This window comes from Globicephala melas, chromosome 5 (genome assembly GCF_963455315.2).
Source record: "Globicephala melas chromosome 5, mGloMel1.2, whole genome shotgun sequence".
NCBI classification, from domain to species: Eukaryota; Metazoa; Chordata; class Mammalia; order Artiodactyla; family Delphinidae; genus Globicephala; species Globicephala melas.
Window position 1 is genome coordinate 116,456,992 of NC_083318.1, and position 23,985 is coordinate 116,480,976.

General features: G+C 41.3%; 1 long non-coding RNA gene and 1 other non-coding gene across 2 annotated transcripts in view; both read left to right on the forward strand.

Annotated features, from left to right (window-relative positions):
* LOC138842703 (uncharacterized) overlaps positions 1–23,985 on the forward strand; it is a 107,686-nt gene that overhangs the window by 1,467 nt on the left and 82,234 nt on the right. The window lies entirely within an intron of this gene.
* On the forward strand, positions 9,481–9,553 carry TRNAK-UUU (transfer RNA lysine (anticodon UUU)). Its single transcript has one exon. It is a non-coding gene; the product is annotated as a tRNA-Lys (tRNA).

Below are 23,985 nucleotides of genomic sequence, written 5' to 3' on the forward strand. Positions count from 1 at the left end.
AGAGAGAGGGAGCGGGAGTCCGAGAGGCACCCTGGGATCTGTAGTTCGGAAAGCTAGAGAGGGGTCCTCGGCCGCCCGGCGGCCGTGGAGACCGGAGCCCCCGGCGGCCTGCTCGCCGGGGAAGGCGGCGAGGCCTCGGCGAGGGCGGTGCCGCCGGGGCTCGGGCTCCGGGCGGAGCGAGGAACCTTCGAATGTTCAAGTCTGGAGATTGCCATCTTGGCTCAGCCGAGTGTCAGTCAGTTCGGAGTTAGTACTGTGCTCGAGATCAGGAGTTGGAGGGGGAGGGGCTGGGGTGTTTGTACTTGACAGCGCGCAAAGCAAAACAGCCCGGAGGGAGACCGCGCGCCCTGGAGAGTCTGCGACCCCCGGATCCCTGCCCGCGAGTCTGAAGGGCAGGGACCAGGAGGGCGAGGACTCGGGGGAACGCGCTAAGGCGACCAGCCTGGAGCGGAGGGCAGAGGGGGACCCTTCCGGGCTGGTGTGGGCTGGTCCCCGGAGCAGCCTTGCCTGAGTGGTGTGGGAACGCTTAGCGGGGCCAAAGGATTTGGTTGAATCGATCTCTGGGACATTTTGAAGTCTCACACTCCCTCCATTTGTTGCCGGTTTCTTCCACTTGACTTGGCATTTGTTTAAAATCTACCTTTGGGGTGTTGGACCAGAAAAGGGAAACTTACTGGATGTCTTAGCGCTATTTGCTTTCTTGCGTGTGCTTTACAATTATGATACGTGGTCCTGAGTTTAACACGATCCTGTAATAGAAATATCTTTTCCAGTTTATTTATGGAAAACAAAGCCCTCACACAAATTTTGGAAGGTAATATAAATAATCAGATAAAAGTGCTAAAAATAGTAGGAGATAAGTGAACGTTTCTGGAAAAAATAACCTCAGGCATTTTCTTGTTAATACAACATTCACTTTCAGGAGTTCCTCTGAGTTTGAAAAGCTTGTACAGTTGTAGGAAATTAGGTGCTGGGGTGGTGAGAACTAGAGGTCTCTGCACTCATGGAAGTGACATTTCTGTGGCTGCGTTGGATAGTAAACAGGGGTCAACACAAGTACAGATTGTGATAAATGTTGTGCCCTGGGGGAAATAAACACAGTGAATTAGAAGAATAACCAGGGTGGGACCAGGTCAGATAGGATGAGACAAGTCTTCCTTAAAGAGGCAGCTAGCCAGAGATTTGAAAGATGTTGTGAAGAAGAGAATCAGACTTGTTTTGTGAAGGATCAAAGGGATAACCGTAAGGAGAATTGAGAGAGAAAAAACAAGCAAAGGGGGTTCATTGTTTTTCTTACATTTTAAGGCTTTTTAGAATACAAGTGAGTGTAATTTTTATGGCAGTTCATAAACCAAAGCAATTTTTATGTGAACTCAGGTTTTACCACAAGCGTGCAAATGAAAATAAATCACTGAATTCATTTTCCACTTCTCCCACAGGCAGTGTGTCTGTACACTAAGTCAAAGTATTTATAATTAACATTGCTAAGACTAGTCCACTCTTTCATAGTTAACTGTTGGCTAGATAATTTACCACTTCCTCCACTCCTGTTATGAAGTCCTTTTTTTAAATCTCTGTGTCTGTCTCTTTTTCTTTTTTTTGGCCACACCCATGTGGCATGCAGGATCTTAGTTCCCCAACCAGGGCTGGAACCCATGCCCCCTGCAGTGGAAGAGGAATTCTTGACTACTGGACAGACAGGGAAATCCCTAAAGTTCTTTCTTTTTTAAATTGAAGTATAGTTTATTTACAATTGTTGTTTTAGTTTCAGGTGTATGGTATAGTGATTCAGTGATACACATGTGTGTTTATGTATGTGTGTGTGTATATATGTATATATATATACATATATGCTTTTTCAGATTCTTTTTAATGGAAGACTGTAATACAGTCAGCCCTCCTTATCCCTGGGGAATGGGTTTCAGGACCCCTCCCCATACCAAAATCCTTTGCTGCTCAATTTCCTTGTATAAGATGGTGTAGTATTCACATCTTTATACTATAAATCATCTCTAATTACTTATAATACCTAATACAATGTAAATGCTATGTAAATTGTTGCTAGCATGCAGCAAATTCAAGTTTTGCTTTTTGGAACTTCCTGGATTTTTTCCGAGTATTTCCCATCCGAGGTTGGTTGGCTCCTCGGATGAGGAACCCAAGGATATGGAAGGACCGACTGTATACCCAGTAATCTTTTTCATTATTTCAAATAAGGGATTCAATGATCTCATTTCCATATAAGAAATCATTAAGTATTTTCCCTTATCTTCGACTATGTTGTTTGAGATTTATATTTCTAGAGATCAAATAAGTGAGGAGAGGTTGAAGATAGATATGTCTTCATGTATGTATGTTAGAAAGGAAATTGGTTTTATCTTTACATTATATGCCATTTTTAGATGATCTGTAAAATTACATTTTGTATCCTTATATGTTAAAAGGTATGCTGGAAAACACTACTACACATCAGTATCTTAAATTTCATTCATACAACAAATATTTATGGAATGTCTTTGTATATACAACTTCTTGAGGACCCAGGATATAATAGGGAGGTTAGCCAGACCTATTACCTCACTCCTTTATTCTAGAGAAGAGCATTTTACTAGTCATTAGCCCCTTAACTTCTACAATACAGTTGATAAATGCTGTGAAGGAAAAACAAAGCGTCTTACCTGGGCATACAGCTGGAGGCTCTACCCCCTGGGAGAAGGGTGGGTATGTGAGGAAAGACTTCCCTGAGGAACTGACTTTAAACTGAGATCCTCAGGGTGAGTAGAAATGGCCTGGCCAAGCAGCAGAGAAGAGTATTCCAGACAACAGAGAAACTACGAGGTGTCTAAATCCTCAGGCTGGAAGAAACTCCGGAGGACCTGAATGAAGGCAGCAGGCAGATGAGTGAGAGGGACATTGGACTGGGTAAGGTGACAGAAGCAGAAAAGGGACAGGTTGTGCTGAGGCCTGGAGATCTTCTTAGAGTTTAGACTTTTCCTCAGAGCAAGTGCCAATTGTCACCTCCCATGGCCTTCAAATCGCCTCAAACCATCACCCCTCTGTGGACTTTGTCATTCACCTCCAGCAGCCCACTCCAGCTACGCGTCTTCCAACTTGATCTTTCAAGTTCTTCCTCTGTAATCTTTCTTCAACAGCTTTCTAGCCTGTTGACACCTCTGCTTTCGCATATCCCATCAGAGCTCTCCGTCTTCACTCCCCCCACCTTATCCAGTTTGAATTTTGCGGTCCACATTTTTAATAACATGCTTCCGACTCACAAAACCCCAACACTGGGTGAACCTGACTGCACTTTCTTCTGCACCCAAACAGCCAAGCGCTGTTGGAGAAAGTTACACAACAGAAACAGTGATGTCACTGTAAATTCATGGTCAGTGACCTCAAATAGATAGATCCTCAGCTCTCTGCAGGGGCAGATCTTGGTCTTCTGGAACCTGAAGCATATACAGTTTGGGGAGTCATTTTAAAGGAAAAGAATATACAATTACAAATTAAAAATTACGATGAATATGAATCTAAATGAGGAAATGAATAAGGAACAAATTACTGGCGCCTTTGAGATACAGATGCCTTTCTTTTGAGACCTCTGTGATAATTTGCCAGAATCCTTACACGGATATACTTTCTGAGTGCATCCTAACTTCCCCTCCCAGCTAGGACACCCAACCTCTCCCAGCAGCTCCCTACTCTCGTGGGGACCTGTGCAGCCAGCTTCATTAGCTTCATGGATGTCTCTGGTACCTGGCAATCCCACTTCCTTTATCTGGACAGTGCACTATATTCTCTGCAAAAAGTTTTCTTTCTTTCTGTCTTCTTTTTATTAAACAACAGCTTTATTGAGATATAATTCACCTACCATAAAATTCACATTTTTAAAATATAGAATTCAGTGAGTTTAGTGTATTCACAAAATTCTTCAACCTCACCGCTATCTAATTTCAGAATATTTCATCACCCCGAAAAGAAACCCCATTCCTCCTCCCCCTGCATCCCTGACAACCAGTAATCTTTCTGTTTCTATGGATTTGCCTCCTTTGGACATTTCATATAAATGGAATCATACAACATGTGACCTTCTGGGACTGGTTCCTCTCAGCATAATGTTGTCAAGGTTTTTCCATTATTGTAGCATGCATCAGTACTTCATTCCTTTATAATGTTAAACATTAAATGTTAAATACTATTGCATTATATGGATATTTCACATTTGTCTTATCCATTTATCAGATGATGGACATTTGGATTGTTTCTACTTTTTGGCTATTATGAATGATGCTTGCAATAATTCTTAAACCAGCTTCAGATATCTCAAATGTCCAAACCCTCCATCAGCCAAAGATCTTATAGTTTCATCGGAAAACCAAAGTGCTCAGATGGAAACTCCTTCAGCCACTAGCCATCAAACGTGCAAACCTACATACCATCTTCAGTCCTGCTACTCCCCCCTTCCCACGGCAAATGAAAGGCATTGCTTTCCTGTTATGAGAGGTCAGTCCCTCCACTTATGCTTTGGATTTCATGCCATTGCATCTTTTCAAGAACATCACCCTATAAATGATCTCTTCTCTCTATATCTAAATACTCTCTATGTAATTGTATCACTGGTGTGTGTTGCAATAAAACTTTATTTAAAAAAACAAATAGTGGGACGTCCCTGGTGGCGCAGTGATTGGGAATCCTCCTGCCAATGCAGGAGACAAGGGTTTGAGCCCTGGGCTGGGAAGAGCCCACATTCTGTGGAGCAACTAAGCCCGTGCGCCACAACTACTTAGCCTGCGCTCTAGAGCCTGCAAGCCACAACTACTGAGCCCACGTGCCACAACTACTGAAGCCTGTGCACCTAGAACCCGTACCCTGCACCAGGAGAAGCCACTGCAATGAGAAGCCTGTGCACCACAGCAAAGAGTAACCCCCACTTGCCACAACTAGAGAAAACCCGTGCACAGCAATGAAGACCCAATGCAGCCAAAAATAAATTAAAAAAACAAAAAAAACAAGTAGCCAGACTTAGCCAAAGGGCTGTAGTTTGCCAAATTTTGTTTGATACCACCATGTTCTGATAGGGTGTACATTCACATACACGCACACGCATACACACCCAACTCTTTTTTAAATGGAAAGGAGCCATTACTATGATGCCTTTTCAAACAGCTATTGTGAGAGGAATCTTATATGAAATTGCTGATAACATGCAGGTACAGATTATTTAATTCTCTCTGAATGTTAGCACTGTTCCTCTGAATAAACTACCATAACATTAAAATGAAAGTTGGCTGCACTGTATTTGACAAAAGGATTGTAGGCAACAGACCACAGTTCTCTTCAGTTTTAACTGGAAACTGAGTGAAATTATCCATTCCATTTTAAATATACTCACATCTCTTAAGACAAAACAATGTAAAAAATCCTCTACAACGTATATTGCCTTTTAAAAAAAATTTATTTATTTGGTTGCATCGGGTCTTAGTTGCGGCAGGCGGGCTCCCTAGTTGTGGCATGTGAACTCTTAGTTGCGGCATGTGTGTGGGATACAGTTCCCAGACCAGGGATCGAACCCGGGCCCCTTGCTTTGAGAGCGTGGAGTCTTAACTACTGCATCACCAGGGAAGTCTCTCTGTAGGTATTTTAGTCCCTGCACATTTAGTTTTGTTTTGTTTTGAACTTTATTTTATTTTTTATACAGCAAGTTCTTATTAGTTATCTATTTTATGCATATTAGTGTATATATGTCAATCCCAATCTCCCACCACTACCCGCCCCCCATATATTGCTTTTTAGCTACCTTTTTCTCTACCAGCTTTTCTCTCCTCTTTCACAGCCAGACTTCTGTTGAGTGTTGCTATAGTTTCTATCTCTTGTTCATCCTCCCTTACTCTTCAATCTGCTTCACCTTGGCTTCCATCCCACTTTCTCTCTTATATTTTCCAAGGTCATGACCCCCACGTCACTAAATCAGACGAGAATTTTCACGCCTTCCTAAAACTCTCAGAACCTTGGCCTCTGAGACATCACAGGTTTGAACCTTCCTATCTCCCTGCTCCACTCAGATTTCTTTGCAGGCTCTTCTTTTACTGGCCCTTGGCATTCTAAAGTCTAGCCCACCACTCTTCTCATCCTATACTTTCTCACGTGCGTGGTATTTGACACTTCACAAATTTTCATCCCCAGCCCAGTTCTCTCTTCTGAACCATCAACCTGTAAATATAACTGCCTACTTTACATGCCACTTTGCTCTACAAAAATCAACCAAATCAGAATCATGATCTCTTCCTCAACTCTCACCAAATCAACTCCAGTTTCTTTTTATTTCTCTTGGAGTCACTCTTTACATCTTCCTTTATTGTCTTCCATTACCAACCCACTACCAAATGTAGATGAGCTTGTCTATGGATTATTTTTCCATTCCATCCATTTCTGTACTACCACTTCTTTTCAAGCTACTTCCTCTCTCTCTTGGATTTTTGGTCATATGCTTAATGTATCTGGTTCCTTTTTCCCCTGCCCCATAGATTCTCCACTTTTCAGCCAGAGAAATCATTGTAAAGCACAAATATAATCACTTCAATGGCTGCCCATTGAGCATAGGATAAAAACCAACATCCTTAACGTGGCCAACCAGATGTGAGTGGCCTCTCCCCTCCACAGGTGTCCATCCAGCCTCATCTGGACCACTTACCCATCTCCTTCTGTGCTCAATCACTCAGGCCTTCTTCCGGTTCCTCAAACACACTCTTTTTCCTTTCCCCTCCAGGGCCTCTATGTTCTCTCTGTTCCTGCACCTGGCATGCTGCTACCTCCCTTGTGTGACTTTCCTTTTGTTTTATTGGGGCTGGTTCATTCCCGCCCACCCTTCAGATCTCGGGTCACCCATCTCTCCCTCTGGAAAAGTTTCCTCAGACCTTGGTTGAGTCATATTCCCTACTCTACCCTCTTACTGTCCTGTTGTAAGAAATAGATATCATAGTTGTCATTTTACATCGTTTGTGAGATTATTTTATTGATGTTGACTGCTCTCACTACGTAATGGACTCTGTGGAGGGAAAGGACCCTGTCTGTTCTGTTTATTCACTTTATTTGTACCCCTAACACCTACCAGGGTACCTGGCATGTAATCAGTTCTTAATGCATATTTGTGGAATGAATGAGTGAATGAAGGAAGTGAAGGGCTTTCCTCAGGTGGCTGATGACCCAGATGTTTGCTCGCTCCTGACATGGTAACAGGAGTTGGTGTTGGAGTCGAGGTGTTTGGGTATTGCTACAGTCTGAATGTTTCTGTCCCCTTAGAATCCTTACCCCCAGGTGGGGCTTCAGGGAGGTGATTAGGTCGTAAGGACAGAGCCCTAGTGAGTGAGGTTAATGACTCTGTAAAAGAGGCAGAGCTAGCTCCCTTCCCCCCTTCCACTAAGTGAGGGCACAGCAAGAAGGTGCCAACTATGAGCCAGAAATTGGGCCCTTTCCAGACACCGAATCTGCTGGCACCTTGATACTGGCCTTCCTAGCCTCCAGATCTGTGAGAAATAAGTTTCTGTTATTTATAAGCTACCCAGTTTATGGTTTTTTTGTTATAGCAGCCCAAATGGACTAAGACAGGTAGGAATTGTCCCCTGAATAACCAGACTCCAAAAAGTGACAAACTGTGCTTTATATTATTATTGATACCTAAAGGTGAGATTGGTTTTCTTTTTAAAATTTTCCACTTAGGTATATTTGATGATTTTCCTATAACAAAAATGTATTCCTTTAGTAATAAGAAATTCCAAGTTCTAAAAAACAGAAGTGATGTAATATTTTCAAATTAATAAGTAACTTAAACCTAAACTTTAAACATTGAAATTTTCACACATCTAAATATTTCTAAGGAAGTTGTGTTTAAATAATTTGGAATGAAAATATCCTTGAAACGTACAGATGGCCAACAAACACATGAAAAGATGCTCAATATCACTAATTATTAGAGAAATGCAGATCAAAACTACAATGAGGTATCACCTCACACCAGTCAGAATGGGCATCATCAAAAAATCTACAAACAATAATGCTGGAGAGGGTGTGGAGAAAAGGGAAACCTCTTACACTGTTGGTGAGAATATAAATTGATACAGCTACTATGGAGAACAGTATGGAGGTTCCTTAAGAAGCTAAAAATAGAATTACCATATGACCCAGCAATCCCACTACTGGGCATATACCGTGAGAAAACCGTAATTCAAAGAGTCATGTACCACAATGTTCATTGCAGCTCTATTTAAAATAGCCAGGACATGGAAGCAACCTAAGTGTCCATCGACAGATGAATGGATAAAGAAGATATGGCACATATAGACAATGGAATATTACTCAGCCATAAGAAGGAACGAAATTGGGTCATTTGTAGAGACATGGATGGACCTAGAGACTGTCATACAGAGTGAAGTAAGTCAGAAAGGGAAAAACAAATATCATATATTAACGCATATACGTGGAATCTAGAAAAATGGTATAGATGATCTTATTTGCAAAGCAGAAACAGAAACAGACATAGAGAACAAACGTTTGGATACCAAGGGGGAGGGGGGTGGTGGGATGAATTGGGAGATTGAGATTGACATATATGCACTACTATATATGTATAAAATAGATAATTAATGAGAACCTACTGTACAGCACAGGAAACTCTACTCGGTGCTCTGTGGTGACCTAAATGGGAAGGAAATCGAAAAAAGAGGGGATGTATGTATACATATGGCTGATTCACTTTGCTGTACAGCAGAAACTGACACAGCAGTGTAAAGCAACTCTACGCCAATAAAAAATAAATAAATAAAATCTATAACCCCACATATATATCATTAAAAGTTGCCAGCAATGCAAAGTATAAGAATTTGCAACTGCAATGAAAATATTTTGTAAGATATGTAAACTGGAGGCTCCACTACGTTGCTCAAAAGTTATTTGGTTAGAGGGTAAATACACCTTGTACATCATAACGGAAGTCTTAAAGGTAGAGGTGGAGATTAACACTTCAGGCTGTCTACAGCATATTAATGAAATTCAGTATATTTTCTAAAAAAGAAACGAAAATATCCTTGGAATAAGGTTTATATAGATATAGTGAGAAGATGGTCTTTTGCAAAGGAATAAAATACTGTTTGTTTTTAGAATATTTCAGTTATAATTTATTAGGGGCTATGATAACTTTAAACAGATTATGCTAACACTGCCTGAATTGCATCATTTTGTTTCAAACCTGATATTTCAAAATTTAGGTTACTCATGGGGTAAAAGAGAGTTTTTATTTTGTAAAATGTAAACCAAAATCCCTTAGTAATTGTGACATTAAAACATTATATATAATAGTATTAGAGTTATTTAATATAATTACATTTACACAGTTCTTGTGTTCAAACTGTATTTTGGATGAAAAACAATAGTCTACTAAGTTAAAACTTATGTATACTTAAGTTAAAGTAAGAAAGGCAATAGAGTGCCTGGGTAGCTCAGCTGGGAGAGCATCAGACTTTTAATCTGAGGGCCCAGGGTTCAAGTCCCTGTCCAGGCGCCAAGAATAAATAAGTAAATGGAATAAAATTTATTTAAAAAAAAAGAAAGAAAAATGAACTCGGTTATCTTTTAAACTGAAAATTATGAAATGACTGCTTCAGATCAATGCTGTTTACCAGACAGAGGTTAAAACTGTATGTACAGAGAACCAAGAAATAGACCCACACATGCATGGTCATTAAATGGATGACAAAGTTGACACTGCAGTACGGTGGGGAAATGATAGACTTTTCAGTAAGTGGTGCTGGGTCAATTGGATACTCATATGAAAAAAAAAAAAGAATCTTGATTTCTAGCTCATAACATATGCAAAAATCAATGCCAAATGCATTATAGATTTTAAAGTTAAAGTAAAAAACCCAGAACATTTCCAAACAAAAACACAGAGAAGTGTCTTCTTAACTTTGGGAAAGGTAAACAGACACAGAAAGCATTAACCCTAAAGTTTAGAAAGTAATATATTGGGCAACATTAAAATTGACAACGTCTCTTCATAAAAATCATGTTTAAGAGAATACAAAAACAAGTCAGAGTGGAAGAAGATAGAGTTGAAGAAGGTATTTTAATTCCTATATTTGTCAAAGGGCTTGTAGTTGGAATATATAGATACTCCTAGAATCAATAAGAAGATGATAGGCAATCCAAGACTTCAGCTTTCAACCAAGATGGAGTGAAAGAGAATAGATTTGCCCACCTTACTGAAACAACTTTTTTTAAAAGGACAAAATATATGAAACACCCAAGGTAAAACAAACAAGGAGAGCACTGCTTGTTTACTGCCTTACTTTCTGGGTCACAGCACAGCGTGCTTGCAGTCCTCTCTGAATTGAGGAGATGGATCTGGGAATTCAGGGAGGCTACTGCAGTTAGAGATTGCAGGACACTAGACCAGACAGGAAAGAGCTACACTGAGCGAGAGCTCTGGCCATCCCCACTCAGGTGGTCCCCTCATGTCTTCAGCTGAATCAGCAGATGAAGGTGAAGAAACTTCTTGACACTAGGACAAGAGTCACTGGAAAGAACTACAGGGAAAAATCACCAGGGAAGGGACTTCCCTGGTGGTGCAGTGGATAAGACTCCATACTCCCAAATGCAGCAGGCCCAGGTTTGATCCCTGGTCAGGGAACTAGATCCCACATGCGTGCTGCAACTAAGAAGCCCGCTGGCCTCAACTAAGGAGCCCATGTGCTGCAACTAAGACCTGGTGTAACCAAATAAATAAATATATATTTTTAAACTTACTAAAAAAAAAACTAAAAAAAAAAAATCACCAGGGAATCATTCAGGGTGGAAATAGCTCCTGTTCTTTCAGCCAGAGCAAAAAACATCATAATTCACAAAGCACTGTAGGATTTTGTCTTAGTAGTGGGCAAAATTAAAAATTAGCCCTAGACTAAATGCTGCTGTGACTCTGCCTAAGAAAACTTAATAACAAGATCCCATAGGTTCAAACTGCTCCCAAGAAACTTAACGATGTCCTAAATCAGAGCTCAATATATTCATAGGAAAAAAAAAACGTCTAACACCAACTCATTTTCTATAATTCTACCCACAGTTTTCTCAATTTCCAACTCGTACCAGTATTTAATACTCTTTTAATCTGCTAAAAATATTAACTGACTGCTCTCCTAAATCTGAAGATTATCTAGTTTTAGTATAAATATATATCACATATTTTTGTAAAATTTGACAAAACCTAATTAGCATGCCTTGTTTTAAGTCCATGCTTCTTCCACTGTTTTTAAAATCTGATTTAATAATCAAAAATTCTTGATTTGACATTGATCAAAAATTACAAAGAGGCAGGTAAGTATGACTCACAATGAGGAGAAAAATCAACTGGAGCCAACCCAGACATGATATAGATGGTAAAATTATTTGGCAAACAGAATAGTTGTTATAGCTATATCTCATATGTTCAATAAGCTAGAGGAATGACTTAACATGTTAAGTAGAGACATGGAAGATATTATAAAGGCCTAAATCAAACTTCTAGAGATGAAAATTATAATGACTGACATGAAAAATGTACTACGTAAAAAAAAAAAAATGTACTACGTGCAATTAATGGCAGATTAGACATCACAGAAGAAAAGTTTAGTGAATTTAAACACATAGAAATATGAAACAGAGAGGGGAAAAAAAATGATTGAAAGAATGCACAGAGCATCAGTGAAAATGGGACCAGTTCTAATGGCTTATAGGCATGTAATTGGAGTCTCCAAAGTGGGGAGCACAGAAAAATATTTGAAAAGATAATGGCCAAAAAATATTCAAATTTGTTGCAACTGTAAATCCATAGATTCAAGACACAGTATCGCTCAGAGAAATTTAAAAAGACCTAAGTAAGATATACTGAGTTCATGAGTGGGAACACAATATTATTAAGTTATCAGTTTTCTCCCAGAATGATCTGTAAATTTAACACAATACCAATCAATACCTCAGCAAGCTGGGTTTTTTTTTCTTTGCAAAATTGATAAGCTGATTCTAAAATTCATATGGAAATGCAAAGTACCTAGAATAGCTAAAACAACTTTGAAAAAGAACAAAGTTAGAGAACTTATACTACTTGACTTCAAGACATATAAACCCACTGTAATAAAGACAGTGTAGTATTGGCATCAAGAGAGACAAATGTTAAAAAACTAAAAATAGAGTTACCATATGATCCAGTAATCCCGCCACTGGGCATATACCCAGAAAAGACGAAAACTCTAATTCGAAAAGATATGCACCCCAGTATTCATAGCAGCACTATTTACAATGGCCAAGACATGGAAGCAACCTAAATGTCCATCGACAGATGAATGGATAAAGAAGATGTGATATATACACACACACACACACAATGGAATATTACTCAGCCATAAAAAGGAATGAAATATTGCCATTTGCAGCAACATGGATGCAACTAGAGATTATCATACTAAGTGAAGTGAGTCAGACAGAGAAAGACAAATATCATATGATATCACTTACATGTGGAATCTAAAAAAATGAAACGAACTTATTTACAAAACAGAAAAACAAACTCAGAGACACAGAACACAAATTTATGGTTACCAAAGGGGAAGAAGGAGAAAGGGATAAATTAGGAGTTTGGGACTAGCAGATACAAACTACTATATATAAAACAGATAAACAAGGTCCTACTGTATAGCACAGGGAGCTATATTCAATATCTTATAATAAATTATAATGGAAAAGAAAAAAAAGTAGACAAATGGATTAATGGAACAGAATAGAGAGTCCAGAAATAGACTCACACATATATCGTCAATTGATTTTTGACAAAGGTGCCCAGGCAATTCAAAGAAGAAAGGATAGACTTTTCAATAATTGATGCTGAAGCAATTGGATATCAAAATGCAAAAACAACAACAATAAATTCAGTCCATACCTTTGGCACATGCACAAGGGTACTCACAATAGATTATAAATAGAAAAGTAAAACCTGATAAAAAGAAAACTTCTGGAAGAAAGCATAGGAGAAAATCTGCGTGACTGAGTTATGCAAAGATCTCTTAAATATGATGCTCAAAACATGATCCATGAAAGAAAAAAATGATAAATTGGACTTTTATCAAAATTAAGAATCTCTGCTCTTTGAAAGACATCATTGAGAAAATGAAAAGACAAGCCACAAAATGAGGGAGAAAATATTTGCAAATCACATATTTGATAAAGGATTTGTCTCCAGAATAAATAAAGCACTATCAAAATTTAATAATAAGGGCTTCCCTGGTGGCACAGTGGTTAAGAATCTGCCTGTCAAAGCAGGGGACACGGGTTCGAGCCATGGTGCAGGAAGATCCCACATGCCGTGGAGCAACTAAGCCCATGTGCCACAACTACTGAGCCTGCACTCTAGAGCCCGTGAGCCACAACTACTGAGCTCACATGCCACAACTACTGAAGCCGGTGCGCCTAGAGCCCATGCTCCGCAACAAGAGAAACCACTGCAATGAGAAGCCTGCGCACCGCAACGAAGAATAGCTGCTGCTCGCCGCAACTAGAGAAAGCCTACGTGCAGCAATGAAGACCCAACGCAGCCAAAAATAAATAAATAAATAAAAATCTATTAAAAAAAAGTTAATTCTTTAAAAAAAACCTTAATAATAAGAAAACAAACAACCTAATTAAAACATGGGCAGAAGATTTTTATGCACACAACTGAAAAAGACATACAGATGGCAAATAAGCCATAGCAAAACTTGTATGTGCTCAAAATCGTTAGTCATTAGGGAAACACAGATTAAAATCACAATGAGATACCACCACACACCTATTAGAATGCATAAAATTGAAAAGGTTGATTATGCCAAGAGTTAGAAGATTGAGCAGCTGAAACTCTCATACACCGCTTGTGAGAATGTAAGATGGAAGACATATTGGCAGCTTCTTATAAAGTTAAACATACACATAACATATAACCCAGACATTCCACTCCTAAATACCTGGGATAAATGAAATCATATGTTCACTCAAAGACTTGTGCGCAAATGTTCTTAACCCCTTTATTTTAAATAGCCCCAAACTGGAAACAACTCAAATGCCCATCAACAGGTTAATGGATAAACAAAGGGTAGTATATCCATACAACGGGTTACTACTTAGCAATAAAAAGAAATGAACTAGTAATCCATGTACTGACATGGATGAATCTCAAAATAATTATTTTGAGTGAAAGAAGCCAGACAAAAATGTACTATGTGATTCCATTTATATAAAATTCTAGAAAGATAAACAATTGATAATGATATCCTTGATCCAGCCAATGATGGATCAGTGGTTGTCTGGGGCTGGGAGGGCTTGATGGTGGTGATGGTTTCATGATATGTCCATATACCTCAATTTATCAAACTGTGCACTTTAAATGTGTATACTTTATTGCATGTCAATCATACCTCAATAAAGTTGCTTTAAAAATAAAACAAAACAAGATGGCCAACCCAGTAGGAAAAAAAGGACCAAAGACTTTAAACTTAGGCAAAACTAATCTATGGAAGTCAGGAGATAGTGTGTGTTTGGGGGTGGTGGGGCAGACAGAGGGGCGGTGGGAAGTAGGACGATGATGCTGATTTCTCGATTTGGGTGCTGGCTACGAGGGTGTGTTTACTTTGGAAATTCATCCAGCTGAACACTTATGATTTGTGCACATTTGTGTATTTGTGTTATGCTTCAATTTTTAAAAAAATCTTGTTATAAAAAGCAATTTTATATACATCTGTGTTCATGGTGCAGAACTTTGTGACATTTTGCAGCTCTGTTTCAGGGTAAAGTCCCTGCAACTCTTATTCTAGGAGATGAATCCTCTCACTGTGCTTTTCCAGGTGGTAGAAAAATTTCCTCAGAAGTTTCTCAGAAAGCTGTTTATTATTTTTATAAGTGAAGGATGTGCCGATTTTAGCTTCAAAGAAATCAGCAACCTCTTCCAGACAGGAAATTGCTGGGGAAATGAAATTAGATTGTTGAGAATGTTAGTGCAGTTAGATTCCAGTGGGGTGGTGCCTTGGAGTGCTAGCCAATTTGCCTGTTCAGCTCATGTGTTGCTTCTCTGAGAACTGCTTCCCTTCCCAAGCCCACCAGGGTGGATTCTTTGGTCATGGTTGCACTCTCTGATGCTCTTGCCTCCGTTGACAGCTGACAGTACCACTTGATGAATGGGAAAACAATTGATAAGCCAATCAGATTCACTCTTGAAGAATTTGGATTTGAGACAGACTTTAATTAGTTAGTGATGGGCCCTGGAGCTGGGAGGTCTTGTAGCTCTCCAGGAAGGAGAAATGAGATGTCTGCTGAGGGAGAGATTAAATCTCATGAAGTACCAGAAAGGCAGAGACAATCCTGGTTTCAGCTGCTCAAGGGGCCACCCTGGAGTTCTTGCCCTTGGAATCCATGAGATTCCATGCGTTAAATTAAAACTTTGCTTTTTATTTAATGTAACCTGAGTGGTTTCTCTTCCTTGCATCCAAACGATTCCTGTCTAAGACAATCAGCAAGTAATCTAAGTAAGTAAAAATCTGGGCTATGGTGGTGGAAGGGAAGAGTCCATCATGTAGAATCTCACATTTGCAATGAAACTTCAAAGTTGTCCAGGCTTCTCCCCCATATCAGGAACTCCTTCTATGAGAGAACCATTCTGTCTCTGCTTGACCCCTGCAAGTCTTTTTTTCCCTCCCTCCCTTCCTCCAGCAAATGTCTGTTGAGTGTCCACTCTTAGCCAGGCACTGGGTGCTTGGGATTAAGCAAACCAGACAAAAAAAAAAAAAAAAAGAAAGAAAGAAAAGACAAAATCCTCTGTCTTCATGGAGCTTACATTCCAGTGAGGAGAAACAGACGATAAAAATTTTACATAGTATTTTAGAAGGTGATAAGTCCTATGAGAAAAAAGAAAGCAAGTAGGTCCATTGTAGACATATACCACATCTTTGATACCTTGGAATAACCTATAATGGAAGAGAATCTGAGAAAGATATACATAGATATAGATAGATAGATAGATATGTCACTGAATTACTTTGCTGTATACCTGAAACTGAAACAGCATTGTAGATCAACTGTACTTCAATTAAAAATTAGTCAATTAAAATTTTTTTTGGCGGGGGGTGGGGCATGCAGCATGTGGGATCTTAGTTCCCTGCCCAGGGATGGAACCCATGCCCCCTGCAGTGGAAGCACGGGAGTCTTAACCACTAGACCGCCAGGGAAGTCCCTAATTAATTATTTTAAAAAAAAAGAAAGGAAGAAGGAGAGTAGGGCAAGAGCCATGGAGAGTGACAGCAGTGGTGAGGTAGGCAATTTAAAACTGAGGGGGTCTCACTGGGAACATGTCATGTGCAGAGACTTCAGGAAGTGACGAAATGTGGGGAACGAGGAATCAGAATGAGCTGGAGGACAGCTGTCGGAGATGAGATGGGGCACAACATGGGACAGGTCACATGGAGACTTATAGCCTTATTTTGGCCCTTGCTCTGAGTGAATCGGGGAGCCCTTGCTGGGTTCTGAGCAGAGAGAAATACTCTGACTTATGTGTTAACACAAGTGGCTTCTGCTCTGAGAACAGATTACGGGAGGGCAAGGATCGATTCAGGGACATTGTGATTACTCCTAAGGCCACTACCATTGAGTCAAAATCTCCGTTCTTAACAGTTTTACCCACTCTTCTAAACTCTGAAGCATTTGAAATTTTGATTATGTTTCTTTTTAACAAATGCTTTACATGGGGCTTCGCTGGTGGCGCAGTGGTTAAGAATCTACCTGTCAATGCAGGGGACACGGGTTCGAGCCCTGGTCCGGGAAGATCCCACATGCCGCGGAGCAACTAAGCCCGTGCGCCACAACTACCGAACCCGCGCACCACAACTACTGTAGCCCACACGCCTAGAGCCCGTGCTCTGCAACAAGAGGAGCCACCGCAATGAGAAGCCCGCGCACCGCAACGAAGAGTAGCCCCCACTCGCTGCAACTAGAGACAGCCCACGCGCAGCAACGAAAACCCAACACAGCCAAAAATAAAAACAAACAAATAAATAAATAAATTTATTTTAAAAAGTATGCTTTACGTGATTATAAAACTAACCATAGATATCCCTGGCAGGATAATTGGGAAACACACAAAAAAGAATCACCCATTACACTATCTCCAAAGGGAACCACGTTTTCAGTTTTTTGTTGTTTTTTTTTAGAAGATGTTGGGTGTAAGAGTTTATTAATTAATTTATTTATTTTTGCTGTGTCGGGTCTTCGTTTCTGTGCGAGGGCTTTCTCTAGTTGTGGCAAGCGGGGCCACTCTTCACCGCGGTGCGCGGGCCTCTCACTATCACGGCCTCTCTTGTTGCGGAGCACAGGCTCCAGACACGCAGGCTCAGTAGTTGTGGCTCACGGGCCTAGTTGCTCCACGGCATGTGGGATCCTCCCAGACCAGGGCTCGAACCCGTGTCCCCTGCATTAGCAGGCAGATTCTCAACTGCTGCACCACCGGGGAAGCACCGTTTTCAGTTTTATATAGCATTCTAATCTTTTTCCTATGCATGCGTTTACATAATTTTAATATTCTTCTCCAGCAATTCTTCAGCTATTTGAAGGAAGACACTCATATTTTCTCCCCTAAGTATTTCATCTCTAGGTCAGGGTATCTTACTGTGCGGTTCGCGGATGTATTCCAAGGTTCTAGGAATCTCTTGAAAGTCTAAACAAAATTTGTGTGTATTTTTGTATAGAGTAAAACATGTTTCTCCAACTTTTCAAAGGGGCTTATGACATCAAAGAAAGTTAAGAAAGTGATACAAAACGTTTTGGGTATTTTCCCGCCACAGAATGACCTCCTTAATCATCCCCATCTCAATCATAGGGGACGGTTTTTTTTTTTTTGGCCGCGCCCCGGGGTTTGGGGGTTCTCAATTCCCCGACCAGGAATCAAACCCAGGCCCTGGCAGGGAAAGCATGGAGTCCTAACCACTGGACCGCCAGGGAATTCCCCATAGGGGTGGGTTTCTTGCAGCCATGTTTGCCTAATGTACTCCATGCCCTTGGCCACAGTTGATAGGGATGGGGTAGGCATCCCAATCTAACCCAAGTCCTTTTGGGAACTTGGAGCTGGAATCGAGAGAAAGCCAGTTTCTGGCAAGTGGATTAGGGATTAGAGAAAGCTGTCTCATACAGACAAAGACGAATGAAGCAGATGGGAGAAGAGAGCCAATACTGCCAGCCTTCCAGTGACATTCCGTTTCCTGGCTCTAGCCCTTCCTAAAGCTCAGCTGTATTCTAGCCCTGGATTCTCTGAGGCACTCCTGTTTCCAGGGGTGATGTTCAAAATATTTAAAGCCAGTACTCTATGGGAACCAATGAATCAGAGCAGATGCCAGAGATAAAAAACTAGTTCAGCCATACCTATGTATCTGATCTGAGTGGCAGCCCTGTCTATGTCATTAGGATTCATGACCCCCTCTTGCCTAAGCCTGCTGAGTTTTCTGTGGAACCAAGAGTTTCAACAGTTAGAGAGCCACTGCTCAGGCTAAACAGTTGGCCCAACAATTTTCTGTGCCATGGAGAGCGCAGACCTCTGCACCCGGTTCTGCTTCCCCAGAATTGTCTGTGGTTGTTAATGATCCCCTTGTAGAACGACGGTCACAACAGAGTAGTCAGCTGTTGCCTGACCAGTTGAAGGTGCGCCTACAGAGATTATTGCCTTGCGTGATTTGGACGCAATCCTATTCATGCAGCCCACAAGAGGATTAGCTTTTAGAGCAGCTAAGTCACATCACACTGAACTTATGATCAACAAAAACAGCCCGGTCTTTTCACATAAAACAGTCAAGGCATTTTTTCCATCATCTATATTTATGAGATGGTATTTGGAATTCAAACTCACGGCTGTTAAATCTCATTTTGTTGCTCTTGAACCAGGCTTCCAAAACACCCAAGAGCTTTTAAAAGTCTTCATATTCGCCATCTCTCCTAGCTTCAGGTCATCCACAGATGTGAAGACTTTGCTCTCTTGTACCCTAGCATGATTAGGCTTGTCTGAAACTCAATCTGGGGGCATACTCAGTCAGTGACTGGGGTCTCAATTGGGTATCAGATGTTGCACAATATCTAGAAGGCTGGACTGTGGTCAGACAGCTGAGCTGGCCACAGATATTTTTGTAAAAGGTACCGAGATGGGGGTGTCAGGAATCTGTAGCCCGGGACAAACCTGAATTGCAAACCAAATGGGATAACTAGAACTGGGGGCAACTACAGATACAAATTTCAGTAAGACAGAAAGGAAGTTGGGAGAATCCGGTCATCCTGATAGAGGACTCAGCCTAGAAGTACTCTTGTCTACATGAGTGAATGACCTTGGTTGCCTCATTGGCCTCACCTGGTCACCGGGGAGAAACCTTCCCCCTCACCTCCACCTTCTTCCAAACTGCTTGATAAAAATGCTGATCCAGACAGCACCAAAGACAAAGCCACTAAAGACCTTGGTATTGCTCGATCTATAAATCTACGAACAGCCGAGCTCGGGAAGCATGAGAGAAAAGGAGACGCCAAATCTAAATAGCAATTAGAATCCAAGGTGCAAGGCTGGAAAGTGCCCACGGAGACGCTGACAGTGTTTTGTTGCCATTGGGATGCTTGTGAATGTCAGGCCTTTCACCTCAGACTTCCAAACCCCCTGATGTAAAAAGTGTGATTTCCAGAACCCAATGTCTATCTACATTCATTGTCAAAATTATTTTGCACAAATTATAGCTAATGATTTAGCCATATGTTTTATTGTGGTTCTCTTTTCTTTCTTTTTTTTATGAGAATGTTAAGTCCAGAGATTTCCTCAGTGAAAAATGATGATATATTTATCTGGAAACAGTTACATCTTTGAATTCCTGGATAAGGGATTAATGATCTTCAGATTGTTAATTGCATGACAAAAAGTTGGCAATGAGGCTGAAACAAAAACCATAGTCACTATCTTATTATAATTGTGAGCCATTCTGAGTCAATAAAAACAAAGTTAGGATGTTTAAAATCTGTACACTGCTTGGCAATTTCCAAAAATGGTACTGCTTTCTAGTCAATGTTTTATCCTCTTATTTCATACCTTAAGGATTTTCATGCAATTATTGCACAAGCATATGCAGTTTTGTAGCGAAGTATGAAACTATTATAACCTGTGCATACTTTCGCAGGATTTCTTTTACACATTTTTTCATGGTCATTTAAGGTCATATAAATGTAAGCACTAATGTATTCCAACAAAGAGCCTTCTTTTTTCCCTTTTATCCCTGCACTTAGATACCTAAATATAAAATTTCAGTAAATTGATAGAAACACATACATTAACAACAGTATAGAAAGGTAGAGAACATTCAATGAAGACCCTTAGTCCACTTCCACCGTTGCAGAAGTAGGAGTTCTGAGGCCTAGTTGAGACGGTCATCATTGCAAAGAGCTCCATGGCCTACTGTCCATACTGAAAGCACAATCATGATGAGGTGAGCCGTGGCTCCCAGATACCCCTTCAGCAACCCCTGTTCCATAGAGCCACCAGGGGGCCTTTTCTCTCTACAGTGGGATAAAGTAGTTTTTTTTTTTCCCCAGAGCTCCATGTGTAGTAACCCAGGCTTCAAGGTATCAGTGGGTTGGCTTAGAGGAATATACCTCTAGGAGACTCCAGTTTAAGAACAGGAATGTCCTTCTAGGAAACACGATTTAGTCAGTATGAAGTTTTTTGGCATCTCTGCCATCCAGAAGCTTATAGTCCAGTAGGGTTAATCTTCAAGTTGTCTAAACTTTAGAGGGTATAAATAGTGGCCAGATGTTGGGAGGGGGTCCACCTATTCTTTGAATGATTTGTCTAGGCAGCATCCAACGCTCTAGTTGCTTTTGTGTAGAGATTGCCGCTAAGATGTCCTTCATTTCTAAAGGGTCTGAATGGTCCCTTTAGGTCCTGTAAATTTCTCGAATACTCCCATGCTGTGCGTGGGAGGCCCAGGAGTTATTCGGCTTCCTTCTTGCCAAGCTGAGATTAAGAGTATTTGTGATGTTCCGGTGCTTCTCTGCTCAGACCCATCTTCAGAGAGCTCCTCTGGGGTCTTACGTCTCCCTGGAGCTCTGTGCAGTCAACATCAGGCAGATGCCTGTTCAGACCCCACACCTCTCAGGGATCTCGCTCCCTCCCCAGGCTTCTGCCCTAAAATGGGTGGAGAAACACGCTGTTCGGCTCCACTGACGTCTCTTGGCTCAGCACGGCTCCTTCCTACTCCTCTCTCCACCCTGCCCCAAGGGGGGACACTTTGTTAGTCTTTCCTCACTTTGATCTCATTTTTAAAATCACTCTGGAAATTTCATCAGTGGGACACAAACCCAGAAATTTCTTTTTTCCCTGCTTCCTTCCCTGTGGCCAGGTCTGACCGTGGCCTTAAATGAGGTAGGGAGAGGAAGGAAGTAGGAAGACCCAGGGAGAAAATAGTGGTTAATGTTTGAAAAATACAACTGTACAACAAGAAGGCCATGAACACCAGAGGCAGAATGACCAGGACAGGATTTTAGTGCTCTAAGAAGTATTCAAGGAAGGGAGAAATTAGTGTTAATTGCAAAGGCAGAGTAGGCTCCATGGAGGAGGTTGAATCTAAGCTGTGCTTTGCTGGGTGGTTATGTTTCAGGGCAGATAAGAGACCAGAACCTTACATTCCAGATGGAGAGAATAATTATCCTCAAGGCCCCGATATAGGAAGGTGAGAACAGAGACCACTGAGAAGGAAGGCTGGAAAGATTCTGAAGACCCTTGAATCCCAGGTAAGGAGAACAGTTTTAATATGTGGAACAGTATTTTCTAAAATGGGTTCAGTTAATGTAAATAAATAAGCATGTATTTCTACCGTCAGATTAAATTAAACAACTCGTGAATTCCTGTACATGTTTCCTAAGTGCCTGGGATACGCTGGGCATTTTTTTAAAAAATAAATTTATTTATTTATTTTTATTTTTGGCTGCCCTGGGTCTTTGTTGCTGTGTGCAGGCTTTTCTCTAGTTGTGGCAAGCGGGGGCCACTCTTCGTTGCGGTGCGTGGGCTTCTCATTGGGCCGCTTCTCTTGTTGCAGAGCATGGGCTCTAGGCGTGCAGGCTTCAGTAGTTGTGGCACGTGGGCTCAGTAGTTATGGCTCGCGGGCTCTAGAGCGCAGGCTCAGTAGTTGTGGTGCACAGGTTTAGTTGCTCCGCGGCATGTGGGATCTTCCCCGAGCAGGCCTTGAACCCGTGTCCCCTGCATTGGCAGGCAGATTCTTAACCACTGCGTCACCAGGGAAGCCCACCCTGGGCTTTTTGTTGGAGGTGAGGACCACAGTAGTAAACAGCAGTGGGTCTTGTTCCAGTGAGGGAGGTAGTCATTAAACAAGACATTCCCAGTGATGAGCGCTCTGACGGGGGAAGTACAAGGGAAGAAGAAGTATAGACAGGAAACAGAACCTTGTTTCTGGTTTGGGCAATGGCTTTGTTGAGCAAAAGGAATTTTCAGCTGAGACTTGAAGGGTGAGTTGGGGTTCACCAGATGAAGAGGTGGAAGAGTGTGCCGAGCAGGGGGAATGGTGTACGCAAAGGTGGGGAGGAAAGATGGGGTAGAACATTTGAAGAACTGGAAAGATTTCCATATGGTTGGAGTGTAGCATTATCAAGGGTTTTCGGCCAGAGGTCTCCCTAAGGGACTAGACTACCTTATGGATTTTAGACCTTCTCTGATCCTCAGTTTAATCATCTATACCCTGAATTAAGCGTATCTGCCTCACCATTGTTAGGATAAAATGGTATGAAGTATATTAAGCTTCTTTAAAACAGGCACTCCATAAATGTTACTCCTTTTCCTGCCTCTGTCTCCAGAAGGAGAGTAACTTGTTCAAAGCCCCACACTGAGGGAGCCGTAGACTCAGTTCTCAGACTCAGGTTTCTGTGTCCAGGATTTATTTTTACATCATTTGCCTTTCAGGCATTAAAAAAGCACCAGACCATAGTGGGCAGTGATATGGAGACTTGTTCAAGTTCTGTTCTCTAAACTGATGAGAGAGACTTCCCTGGTGGTCCAGTGGTAAAGAATCCACCTTCCAATGCGGGGGACGTGGGTTTGATCCCTGGTAGGGGAACTAAGATCCCACATGCCATGGAGCAACTAAGCCCCCGCGCCACAACCGCTGAGCTCTCGTGTCTCAACCAGAGAGCCTGCGTGCCGCAAACTACAGAGCCCACGCTCTCTGGAGCCCGAGCGCAACAAGTAGAGAGAGAAAAACCTGCATGCCACAACTAGAGAGAAGCCTGCATGCCACAGCTAAGACCTGACGCTGCAGCCAAAAAAAAAAAAAAAAAGAAAGAAAAAAATAAATAAATAAAAATAAAATGTTGAGAAGCCCTATGAAGTCAGGGCCTTCATTTCTTCCTGGAGCTTTTCCTCTTCTGTCTCTAGAAACAACCTTGTTGTTAGATCAAGGAGATCCTGGCTAATCTCCTAGATTCAGCACTCTCTTGGCCTCTCTGGGTGACCATTCTTTCTCTCTGGACCTCAGAGCCACGGGTCCTTTCCTGCTCCAAGCCTGTGTGAAGATTAAATTAGAGAAGAACGAAGGCTCTTTTTCCAGAGACCAGAGCTGCTTATCAAAATCCATTCTCCTCTTCTTCCTCAGTAAGAGAATTCTGATTTTATTTGGAAAAGCAAAGTGCCCCCCGCTAAAAACCTACCTTTTGCAGCCCACTCTGCACCTGGGTGTGACCGTGTGACTATGGTCTGGTTAATGAAGTGTGAACAGAAGTTGTTCGTTGGAACTCTGAAAAGTTTCCTTCAAGGAGACAGACAGCTGTCTGTGATGCAGATGTAATGGTTGGGTTCCGTCTTGTCTTATGAAGTGAACTTGAGGAAGGAACAACATGATAAGGAGGCCTGAGCAAAGAGGAGAGAGA